This window comes from Oryza glaberrima, chromosome 6 (assembly GCF_000147395.1).
Source record: "Oryza glaberrima chromosome 6, OglaRS2, whole genome shotgun sequence".
NCBI lineage: Eukaryota > Viridiplantae > Streptophyta > Magnoliopsida > Poales > Poaceae > Oryza > Oryza glaberrima.
Window position 1 is genome coordinate 12959123 of NC_068331.1, and position 12835 is coordinate 12971957.

The 12835-nt window shown below is 40.0% G+C and overlaps 1 long non-coding RNA gene and 1 pseudogene across 2 annotated transcripts; both read left to right on the forward strand.

Annotated features, from left to right (window-relative positions):
• Positions 1-4329: 4329 nt before the first annotated feature.
• Positions 4330-6807, forward strand: LOC127775726 (uncharacterized). Of its 2 annotated transcripts, XR_008018026.1 has the most exons (3): positions 4337-4958; positions 5060-5566; positions 5665-6807. It is a non-coding gene; the product is annotated as an uncharacterized LOC127775726 (long non-coding RNA). The 2 variants fall into 2 exon arrangements; XR_008018025.1 differs by lacking the exon at positions 5665-6807 and having other exon boundaries at positions 4330-4958; positions 5060-5381.
• Positions 6808-11419: 4612 nt separating this feature from the next.
• Positions 11420-11896, forward strand: LOC127776154 (uncharacterized; annotated as a pseudogene).
• Positions 11897-12835: the final 939 nt, after the last annotated feature.

Consider the following 12835-nt stretch of genomic DNA (forward strand, 5'->3'; position numbering starts at 1 on the left):
TCGCAACTGGTTTATGTGCGCAGGATTAAAATAGGCTTGAGCTTGACCAATTGCATAGTACTTTATTGGCTTGCTGGGAGAAAGTCATTTTATCTGTTGATTATGTTTTTCATGCCATTCAAATTAATAGATGATTTTTAAAATTTCTTTTATTTACAATGTACATCAATACTATGTCCATTCCTTACAAAAATAGTTTTAGCTAGTCAAAGTAAGAACAAAAAAACTAAAATGCTGTGCATTAATACGGAGAGAAAATGAGCAAGGGAGAAAATGAGAAGGAGGACATAATACTATTGCTTTCAATGGCATGTATTTTTAAAAAAAAGCTGAAAAAACACCCTTTTAAGATAGACCAAGAGTTGAAAATATATCATTCTGAACTTGGTTTATATAAGTTGAAATAACAATTTAAAATATCTAAAATTCGCACTAAAACCTAAAAAACTTGGTTTATATAGGTCTTAATAACAATTTAAAATATCAAAAATTCGGACTAAAACCTAAAAAAATAAAAAGAAGAGTCCATGTATAAATACAATTTTTGAAAAACTGAAAATCGTATTGATTTGAAAAATATTAATATTGAGATAAGGATCTATATATATGGAAAAAGTTTGAAATTCAGATTAAATTTAAGACTAATTAATTAATATGCACATGTAGAAATACAATTTAGAACCAACTAATATTCAGAATAAAAATAAATAAATAAATAAATAATAATAATAATAATATAAAGAGTTATACAATTTAGAAAATACAAGTTTAGATTAAAAAACATTATGGAGAAAAAAGTTCATCTAGTAGTATAATTTGAAAATATTCTAAATTCAGATTAATCACTCTAAAAATAAATACTATTAAGAGAAATGGCCCACATAGAAATACAACTTAGTGAAATGTCAAGTAGGATCTAAAGGGAACGTTAATAAGTGATTAAAACATCAAGTGAAGCGAAGCTAAAGCGGCATGTTGGATATTCCAATACAATGTTAGAATATTCGTTGGATCGGGACATCCAATATCATTATTGGAAATTCCGATCACTGCAGCTAGAGGAAGCAAGGCTAAGCACTAGATCTACCACAAGCTCTTGCAAGTAACAAATATCAAGACAAGCTGTAAACAACAAGGTATGATGACAAGTAATGTAAAAGATGAAAGAAATGCCACCGAGATTTCTAAGCTGATGTAGTCTGGGATTTAAATACTTGTAGAGATTATACTCGCCGTTGAAGAGCTCATAAAAAGTTGAGTCGTTGCTAACCATTTGCTCTTGAGGTTGCACAAATACACTCCTCCTCCACTAGTGGTATTTGTTTCCTTGCAAGGGTAAGCTGTAAACAACAAGGTATGATGACAAGTAATGTAAAACATGAAGAGATGTCACCGAGATTTATAAGCTGATGTAGTTCGGGGTACAAAACCTTGATGGGATTCTACTCTCTGTTGAGGAGCTCACAAAGAGTTGAGTCTTCACTAACCACACTAGTACAGATCCTTCTATCTGTGACGGGCTCTAATATGCTTAGAAATAGCGAGCCGTCATAAGGAAGTCATCTCAATCGGGCTGAAAAGTGCCCGATTGAGATATGGTCGCACAAACATGTTAGATGGGCATAAAACTTAAGCCCGTCACAGATGACACCTATCAGTGACGAGCCACAACTTTATGCCCGTTTGAGATAACATTTCATATCTCAAACGGGCCTCAAGTTGTGGCCCGTCACAAATGACCATCATCTGTGACGTGCACCAACTTGAGGCCCGTTTGAGATAACAACTAGGCCCGTCACAGATGACTCATCAGTGACGGGCTATATACTTAATCTCTATCGGGCATTAACTAAAGCCCGTTACCGATGACTATTTTTCCATTTTTCATATGAAATGTTTATATTTGTAAGTTGACTATAGCAAAATAATTTAGTGCAGTATAATAATTCATTTTATGAGTCAAAATAATTTTACGGGTAGTAAATGATTTCAAATAGAAAAAATGTCAACAACAAAGTTGTATAACTTATCAATATTTACAACTTTTAGTTTGGTCATTTTTCAATATAACATTTTTTTTGAACAGTTTGAATTTGAATTTAAAAATATGACAACTTCAAACAACATTTTCAAATACTAAATGATTTCAATTGAAAAAGTCATCAACAACAAAGTTGAATAACTCATCAAGATCTAAAACTTTTATTTTTGTTATTTCTTCATCCGACGAAATGTTAGTAATATTATTCACAAATTTTACATATATGTGTTATAGTTTATAAAACCAGATAAGAGATATGTCAATTTTGTGAACAATGTTACTATCACTTTGTCGTATGAAGAAATGACCAAAATAAAAGTTTTAGATCTTGATGAGTTATTCAACTTTGTTGTTGATGATTTTTTCAGTTGATATCATTTAGTATTTGAAAATGTTGTTTGAAGTTGTAATATTTTCAAATTCAAATTCAAACGGTTCAAAAAATGTTATATAGAAAAATGACCAAAATAAAAGTTATAGATTTTTGATGAGTTATACAACTTTGTTGTTGATGACTTTTTCAGTTGAAGTTGTTCACTGATCTAAAATTCTATTTGAACTTTTCAATCTTTGAATTTCAAATTTCGAATTGTTTAAATAGAGTCAGATGGAGAAATGACCAAAATAAAAATTTTGCACCTTGATGAGTTCTACAACTTTGGTTTTGGTGACTTTTCCATTTGAAATCATTTAATAACCCTAATTTGACTTCCTGGCCTAGGGCATAATAGGATTAATAGAATACTCATACCAACATGTTATAACTACCTTTCCAGAAGCCAATCTCCAAAAAACTTTGACGTTAAGTGTGCTTGGTCTGGAGCAATTTTGGGATGGGCTAGCCAAAAAAATAAAATTTATTTATTTTTGGATTATACTCATCTGTGACGGGCAATAATGCCCGTCACAGATGAGTCATCTGTGACGGGCATTAACAGATGACTCATCTGTGACGGGTTATAGTTAATGGCCGTCACAGATAAGGGTCATCTGTGACGGGCGCTAGTTGTGGCCCGATTGAGATAGGTCATATGTGACAGGCTATAGTTTGACTAGTCGTCTGGGTCAAAGCTATCGGTGACGGGCTTTACTTAGGGCCCGATTGAGATAGAATCATCCGTGACGGCCGTTTGCCCGATTGAGATAGCTCTTCACATCAGTGACTTCTAGCCTGTGACGGACGCCATGCCCGATTGAGATGGGGCTTACCGCCCGATTGAGATGAGGGTATCCGTTCTAGTGCCATTTACTCTTGAGGTTGCACAAATGCACTTCTCCTCCACTAATGGTATCTCTTTTCTTGTAGGGGCAAGATTCGGCCTTCACAAACTTCTTTCGACACACCACACATGAATCGGTGGCTCAAGAGTTACGCATAGCCGTCTAGGTCCTGAACCTTCTTGAATAATAAATGCAATAAGAACTCCTTGGGGTTAAAAGCTAGTGCTCAAAGATCAAGAAAGAAGTCACAGGCATGAGCAATATCCAAAACGACTCCACTCACACAAGGTTTATTCATAAAGACCTCATAGGGAGAGGATAAAAAGTAAATCTCAAAGTGAAGCTCAAATATCTCAACCCAAATGAACAATGTTTGCAATAGAACCAACAACTTTACCCCTCACCCAAAATCCAGCTATTGGAGTTATAAGATTCCTCCTATCAAATATTCTGATATGTCATGGGAATTTCTCATCTGGTAAAAACACCAGCTCCAACTCTTTGACACTCAGCTGTTGACCTGGAAAAAAATATACACATTCGATTTTCTGATAATATTAAACAAGCTAGGCTGAAGCTTATAAGTTTACATTATCAGTTCACCACTATAATGCCAATGATTTCCTCCCGTACTACAGTATGGTGCTGAACAAACCACAGGAATAATAAATCTCAAGTAACTTTTAGATTCTGATGAATTATGCCATACAAAGTGATGTTAAATCAATGTTCCAGTGACTTCGATAATTAATTAGGAACATATTTACTAACAGATGTACTTGTTAGTTTTCTGATCGATATTTCTGCTTAGTTAATTTTCTAATATAGTCAAACAGAATTGTGACAATTTTATCAATTTGCCAAGCTGTTTTGCAGCAAAAGATAGTCTCTCTCTCTATATATATATATATATGTATGAGCTGGATATAGGTTCATATGCACCCATAATCTACACTCTACACGTGTGCACACGAATCTTAAAGAAAGTTCCATTTACCCATAGTAAAGTGTACCTACCCGGTTAAAAGCAGCTTTCTTAACATTATAGGCGTCGGTGGGATAAGAAGGATAGGTACACAATGTTACTGTAGATTCCTGAAATGCCCTTGTACTACTCGCCTTCTCTTGCTGCAGACTGTTGGGGCACTCGCGGCGAGCTTGTCCGTTGAGAGGCGGCGAGGTTGCGCCCGACCACCGCGCGATGTCAACCCTGATCATAGCCAAGATGAGGGCTGGTACTAGGGGCTCGGCCACTCGAGCTTGACTCCCGGGGCGAGGTTGTGCCTGACCGCCGGTGAGCTGCGACGCTGTGACGAGCTTGATCCCGACTGCATGAGGCGTAGTGAGTGCCTCAACCAGTCTCTCATGGCGCGCATCGGCGCATCAACGTCGGGGAGGAGTGAGTGAGAGGAGTGAAGATGGGGAGGTGTGTGGTCATAGGAGTGCGAAGGTCAACGCCGATGGGGGAAGGACCTGCGGTCGCCAGATCCGGCGACCCCACCTCTCGCAGGCGATAGATCGGCCGGCTCCCGTTCCTCCCAATGTGGGATCTGCGCGCCTACGACGAGCAGCTGCTCATCTCGGTCCGTGCCTCATCGAAGTGAGGAGGAGGCACTTGCTCTGATTATGTGTTGACGAGGACGGCGCAGGCGCGCAGCCCGGCGTCCGGCGGTGGCTGCTTCCGTGGCCTCAAGTGGTGAGTTTTTTGGGAGGCAGGTGTTCTTGTCGATTTGCTCTTTTCTAAAATTTAATTCCTTAATTTGATTTGTTTTGTTGGTGATGGATGCAAATATCAAGACGCTGCTGAAGCTGACGATCTGGGCATCCGGCATATCAAGCTGCAGCGGAACCGGCGGTGAGCACAAATCTGGGAGTCGCAATCGCATCCCCCAGCCAGCCGACATGCACGATTTCTGCAGCTTCAATTCCTCATCCTTCACCGCACATCTTCCTCCAAATCCCTCTCTCTCTCTCTCCCCTCTGCCGAGTAAACCGTCATAGAGAGAACATTAGTTAGCTCTTGAGAAAAATCCCAGTTCATGTGCGTATTTGTTTTTGGTGTGCTGTTTTTTTTTAATCTCTAGTTCTCGAAGACTTTTGCTGGATACTATCTTCTTCCCATGCTTCTCGGAGGCTATCGTCTTCAATGTGTTGATGTGTTCCGATATGTAATCCTAACAATCTTCTTGCTGGTGTTTTTTTTTTCCTTGTGGTGTGCACTCCGCTGGCTCAGGCATGCTGATCGATAGCCATCGACTCCAGGAAGTTCTGATCAGCCGCACCAGAGGCTTGCGTTGTGAAGAGGTGCAAATCGCTTTGATTCAGTGATATTCATGAAAGAACCTCTGTTTGCGCTCAATGGGATATCATTTTCTGATTTATTTATTTTTATGGTTTGCCAGTTCGCCTCAAGTGATTTCTTCTGGTGATTTTGATTCACATGAGTTCTTGAAATCTTTTGGGGTGGAAAAATTCGTTGTTTTACTGAAATGCTAAACATCTATTCCGCCCCCTTTGTAGAATTGTGCCATCTGCCCATATGTTTTTTTTTTTTTGACTGAATCCGCCCATATGTTTTTATCATCCCTGAAAAAAAAATGTCTCATATAATATATCGATACCTTATGGTAGATATATTATTCAATAAAAAAATGTCAGGATGTATATTATAGTAGATAGATACCTCGATTTGTAAATGCCAGTTTTTTGGTGAATGGAAATACCATTTTTGCAAATGTAGATATAATAGATCGATTTTCATTTTGTAAATATTATTTTGGAGAACGGAGATATGTTGTTTTTGATATTTCGTTTGCAGGTAAATCATTAATATATCATTATCAGATATGAATTTGAAATGTATATAAAATTTTGGATGCAAAAGCATCATGTGAGTTGCCCCAGCCCTCTTTATTGAAGTAATATGCACCTGACATATGTCTTGTACTAATTTGTACTATGTTATATATGGAAGTTAGATTTTTATTAAAAAAGAATGTACCTACATTTTATTCCCTCTCAACGGCTATAAAATATCCTTCCTTGGGAAGATCTCGGGGACAGATGTCATTTTACAGATGTTATTTAGTTAAAAACCAATTCATTTGCTTATGTTATTTATGGAGATTTGTGAAAACAAGCATAGGAGTGTGAAAAAAATATGGAAACATATTAATTTCGTGCTTCATGAGCTTTTTTTAAAAAAATTTGCTCCATGATCCTTTTTAGTTAAACATCGGTTGACAAGCCAGCAAAGTTTATATGAAAAATTTACCATGCACAGCATAAGGTGAAGAAATCAAAACAACACCAAAGAGTATCATTGACTCTGTATTTCGAATGAAAGAGAGCGAGAAACTAGCTAAGGGGTAAACTTGGAAGGGTAAAAAATGAGGGCAGCAGGTGCAGTGCCGATGTGTACCATCCCTTTCCTCTGCCCTTAGAGTAAGCCTTGACAAATGAAAGAGTATGGAACATTTAGCTTGCACGTATCTTGGAACGCACGAACGGTCTAGATTTCAGGTGTAGGTGAACTTTGGTTGTTTTCTCTCTCTCTCTCTCTCTCTATATATATATATATATATATATATATATATATAATATAAATATTCGTATTTTTTCGGTCGTCACATCTAATTTTCGTCCATTTTTCGTCCATACACAATCCGATTCGGTTAGCAATAGCCAGGGAAAAAATTGCAAAAAAAAAAAAAAAAATCGGCGGCCGGCACCGATGCCGCCTCCACGCCGTCCGGGCTGCCGCCCCTCCCGCTCCGCCGGGACCGCCGCCGCCACACCTCCCCTCCGCCCGATCTAGCGGAGGGAAGGGCGTCGCCGGCCCTCTCGCCGCCGCCGCCGCTCCGCTGCTCGGTGCGGGGGAGGCGCCGCCGTCGCCGCTCGCGGGGAGGAGGGCACCGCCGCCGCTCGGGGAAGGGCAGCGCCGCCGCCGCCGCCGCTCGCCGTGGGGGAAGGCGGCGCCGCCGCCACACCCCGCCGCACCCCGCCGTCGCCGTCGCCGCGCCGTGCCGGCGAGAAGGGAGGGATCGCCGGTGGCGGGGGAGTTGGCCGGCTGGGAGGAAGAGGGAGAGGCGCCGGTGGGGAGAGGGAGAGGGGGAGGGGGAGAGGCGGCGTCGGGGGCGAGGGAGGAAGAGGCGGCCGGCTCCGGCTCGGCTGGGGGGAGGGGGGTTAGGGTGAGGGGGAGGGTTAGGGTTAGGGTTTCATCAATTTTAATCTGATCTGAGCCGTCCATCAAAACGAACGGCTGAGATTGATCGACGGTTTGGGCCGCAAGTGGGCTGGCGGTCCACTAAGTGAGAGGAGGAGTATGGGGTATAAAGTATACTTTGTTCTCTTGCGGGCTGAAGTAGAAAATGGGCTGAAAAAGGCCCATAGAGAAAAAAGGATTTTTGTTTAGATTTTTATTTCAATAAATGCTGAAATGATATTTGTATTATCAAAATTAGCAATTAAGCTATGTAAATTCTAAGAAAATTTCAATGAGTGTAATTAATATAGAAAATTTAATAAAAGTTAAATCCAACCATAACATTTTATTTCTTACACTTACTTTACTTATAAATTAATTTAATTATATACCTACCTACTTAAAAAATACCTAAATATTTCAGAAAATTTGTATTTCATTTAATTAGAATTTAATATGTTTTAATTCAATTTTATCTGTTTTTTCTTTTCGTTGCAACGCAATACCACTTTTGCTATAATTTAAAAGAGTGTAGTTAATATTGCAGAAAATTTTATATTTCATTAAATTACAATTCATTTTTTTCATATAAATAGTTCAAATCAAATTTCAGTTACCATATCATTACCCGGTGCAACGCACGGGCATTTTGCTAGATCAAAGTACATTGAGTATAAAAATTTCACTGGTATTTTATTAGACTTACCTACATAAAAATAAATATTTTTCTTCATGATACAAATTTTCATCCGTCGTCTTTTTTAGCAGATTAGTTGTCTAAAACAAATAACAAACAATTTCTTTTGAGCAGATTAATTTTCTAAACCAAATAACACTTTTTGTCACTGTACACACTTCGTAATCACCCGGTGCAACGCACGGGCACTTTTGCTAGTGTGTGTGTGTATATATATATATATATATATATTTATATATATAGCAAATCTATTCTACACCCCTTCCTTAGAATAACTATTATACACCACCCCCTCTCACATGGGTCAAACCCACCTCTCCCACCCTCCCTAGGGCCCAAAACCCCCCCTCCCACCTCGGTCAAAGCGTCCTCCAGCCGGTCAAATTAACCCGCCCATTGACTCCCTCCCCTACCCACCACTTTACTGTACTCGTCTCACAGAAACCGCGCAGTAACAGAACTGTCATCGTGCAGTAATAGGACAACTTTCTCGCAGTAATAACATCAAAAAATAGTCATGATGGATCTAGTTTCATTTAGCCTTTTTTTAACGTCATGATGTAAACGGACTAGAAAAACAAGATATGATGTGAGAGATATTGCTCTCTAGAGATTGAAATTAACCTCTTTTTAGTACTCATCTCATTGGAATGGCACAGTAACGCGACGGTCGATGTGTAGTAACATTGTAACACGACTGCTTTCCTCAGTAACGACGTTAAAAAATAGTTATGATGGATCTAGTTTCGTTAAGAAATTTTTACGAATGCCATGATGCAAATGGGTTCGAAAAATAAGACATGACGTATACGTTACTGCTCTCAAAAACATTGAGATTTAAAATGTTTTAGCTCCACAAAAGCATTACTACTATAGTACCACTGCTACTATGCATGTTCTCCGTTACTGCAATTTCCGCTATGTCGTTACTGCCAAAAGTGTAGTAACAACCTATATTTTTTTTGCAGTAACGTATCATGTTACTATCCTTTTGTGAAAATGTTATTGCCGAATCATAATAACAATGTATGGTTCTTGCAGTAACATAACTGATTTGTTCTCACACAATTTGAATAAACATACAAAGCATGCAAATAATATTTTCTATTCACATAGCATCACATGGTGAATTGGTTAGGAGAGCTTGCCATAAACTATGAGATCATGAGTTTAAGTCTTGATTTCACTAATTTATTTTTAATTTTTCTAAAAAGGAGAAAAGGATAGGAGGAAAAAAATAAGAGATGGGAGGGAGAGAAAAAAATGAAGAAAAAAAAAGATAAAGTAGAAGAGGAGGGCATCGGGAGTAGAAAAAGCGAAAAAATCAGAGGGAGAGAGAGGGTCGGGGAGATAACTATAATCCTTTGCCTATGTAGGGTTTTGCTTTAAGGATTCTGCTACTTACAATTATGATCCTTTGCCTATGCAGGATTTTGCTTCAAGGATCAACAAAATAATTGTCATCATATTTGACAGACCTATAAAACTTTTAATTCCCGTCCTTATGTTTGTAGTCTATATATCTGAATTTTTTTGCCTACTGAACTAAGGGAATCAGTTAAATACTTGGAAAATATCTTCTCTGAAACTTTTTTACCTCTTGAACTATTGCAGGGACTCATCATAAGTGGATCCCCTACAAATCGGGCGCCCGATCATGGGTGGGGGAAAATCGGGCGCTGACGTCATACAGCGTCCGATTTACGTGCAAAATTATTTTAAACTGATTTTTCTCTTAATTACTTATCCAAATCATGATCTGATTGCACCATTAAATTCGTTGCAATTAAATCTTCAAAACAAGACCACACATGGATATATTCCGACAAAAAAAAATTAGCTTATTATTGAATTATTTTTAAATGTTGCACAATGTTCCACCAGATATATTGGAATTGTTTCACTAAGTAGATCGAAAATATTTCACTCGTTTAAATCGGGTGTTGTTTCACCTTATATAAAAACATTGTTTTAGTAAATAGCGAAAGAATGTTTCAGTTCACTGCAACATTTGATCCATACATAGTGAAACATTATAAGTACACTAGGTGAAACATTTTTGGTGGAACAAATAATAAAACGAATTCCCTTAATAGGTGGTTTCCAAAATATGTGGTTTTTTTGTTGCAATGGAATATTACAGTTCACTGCAACATTAGATATATGCATAGTGAAACATTGTGAGTACTCTAGGCGAAACATTTTCGGTGGAACAAAAAATAAACCAAATTCATTTAATAGAGGGTTTCCAAAATATGTGGGTGATTTGTTGCAACGATGCATTTCATAATATAAAAATCCATTGCAACATTTGATTCGTACATAGTGAAACATCATGAGTACACTAGCTGAAACGTTGTAAAACTACTAGTTGAAACATCAAAAGAGACCACATGCAACATTAAAAAAATCAATAAAAAAACTAAAATATTTTTTTGGCGAAATATAATCATGTGTGGTCTTGCTGTAAAGATTTAATTGTTACGAATTTAGTGGTGCAATCAGATCGTAGATTAGATAAATAGTTTACGAGAAAAAAAACTTTTGAAGAAATAAGAGAGGGGAGTATGTAATAAAAGATTCTTTACATGCAGACATACAGTTGCAGGGGACAAAAGCAGTGTCTGATTTTTCTCCAACCCCGCCGGTCACCGGAGTGTGAGCATTTTCGATCATAAGTGCATGGACAATTCCTCTACTGCCATGCACTGCCCTTTCTCAGGATCAGGCACTCGTGTATGCCAACCAAATGTCTTGCGACAAGCTAATCATTTTCTCTCCCATCTCATTTTTACAGCTTTAGGGGCATGTTTTTGTGGATAACAGTGCAAGATAGCAAAGCAGGTGAATCCTCATGGCTTTGTGTTAACTGTGAACTCCCTCATCCCTTCTTTCTATAAATTACCCAAAACTGCAACCAGAAAGAGCCACGTCATCCAAATAATCCTAACCGTCAGATTTTATTTGGACGGTTAGATTGCTATCTTTCCCGGGTTTCTCCCCGTCCGCGCGGTCGCTTCCCCTCCCCGCCGCCCGCACGCCTCGCTTCTCCTTCTTGGCTTCTCCCCCTCGCACGCGTGTGCGCCGGCTGCGCCGTGGGCCCGCGCTTTCCCTCTCCCTCCGCGCGCCTCGCTTCTCCTTCTCCCTCGCGCACACGCGCACGCCAGCTGCGCCGCTGTCCCGCCAGCCGGCGCACTCGCTTCTCCTCCCCGCGTCGCACTGCCTCCCGCCCTCCCCCATCCCCCACGCGCCAGCCATGCCGCGGAGCTGCCTCCGGCCTCTCCCAATTCTTTCGGCGGCGGCGGCGGCGGCGGCTGGACGTGCGAGCCCATCGCCATGGCGGGCGGGAAGATCCAGAAGAAGCGGCACGGCGGCGGAGGAGGAGGAGGAGGCGGCGGGGGTGATGGCGCGCGGCTGCAGGGAGGGATCTCGTTCGACAAGTCCAAGGGGCAACACATCCTGCGGAATCCGGCGCTGGTGGACTCCATCGTCGAGAAGGCCGGCCTCAAGCCCACCGACACCGTCCTCGAGATCGGCTCGGCACGGGGAACCTCACCAAGCGCCTCCTCCAGGCCGGCGTCAAGGCCGTCGTCGCTACCCTGCATGGTTCTCGTGCTCAACCGCTGCATAGTTCCAGTTCTTTAATCGTTTTCTAAAATATATTACAAGCCTAACTAATACTACCATTCTAGGTCCCGCTAATTTTACATTACCTTTTTACTCCAGCATATGAGGTTAATATCTTCCTTCCGAAATTCTCAGTATACAATTCTGTGAGTTGTTTCTTCGTTCTTACATATATGGTGAGTATTATAATCATTTGGTTAATTCTTATTTATCTTGCAGAGGTAAATTCCCTTAAGCAATTCACAATTCCCAACTGAATGGTTTACAGAACTTTGCTGAGATAGCAAATTGAAGGTATGCATATATGTCAAAATCACGTCTTTGCCTCTTGCGATGGCATTTGTTTTGCTGTGATCTTTGAAGGAAGTTATTCTTTTAATATATGCGTTCGTCAGTATCCAAATTAAATCCAAAAATAGTTCATAAATTTGATAGATTTGGAGAAAAGAATATTGATGCCTTCTGTTTTTTTAGTATTTCTTTATTTCTATTACTGATGTTTTCTTCCAAGCTTCACGCCAACATATATAGGAACTATGTCAGTCAGTCACAAAAGTACCGATTTGGAAACAATACTGCAGTCAGATATGCGCTCTCCATGCTGATCTCCTTCAGATTTCAGTAGCCAGAATTGATCTGTTCCCCTTCTCCTGATCGGCTGTTGAGCTACCGATCATCTCCCTCTAGGAGCAAAAGCATTTACTCACCAACAATGAGCCGTCCATTACCGGTGATTAATTCCATTTATTTCCCTCTTAAGCCTTTTTCAGTTCCTCTATAAACCACACTCCGTCGTCGTCAACTTTTAGGACTCTGAATTCATCCCCAATGCTAGCAGGGTGATCATCAGCACTGGACACCAATGGCGGAGCGCCAGAGCCTATTGGTTAGACCAGAGCAAGCCAAGCCGAGCAGGCGCCACTGGCTGGAGCTGATGGAATTACTTTGGTCCGATCCCCCCACAGGTATGATGCGCCATGTTCTTGACCTGCGTAGCCTCATCCAGAAACCAGGCTACTATTTCTGCTGCTACTACTACTACTCC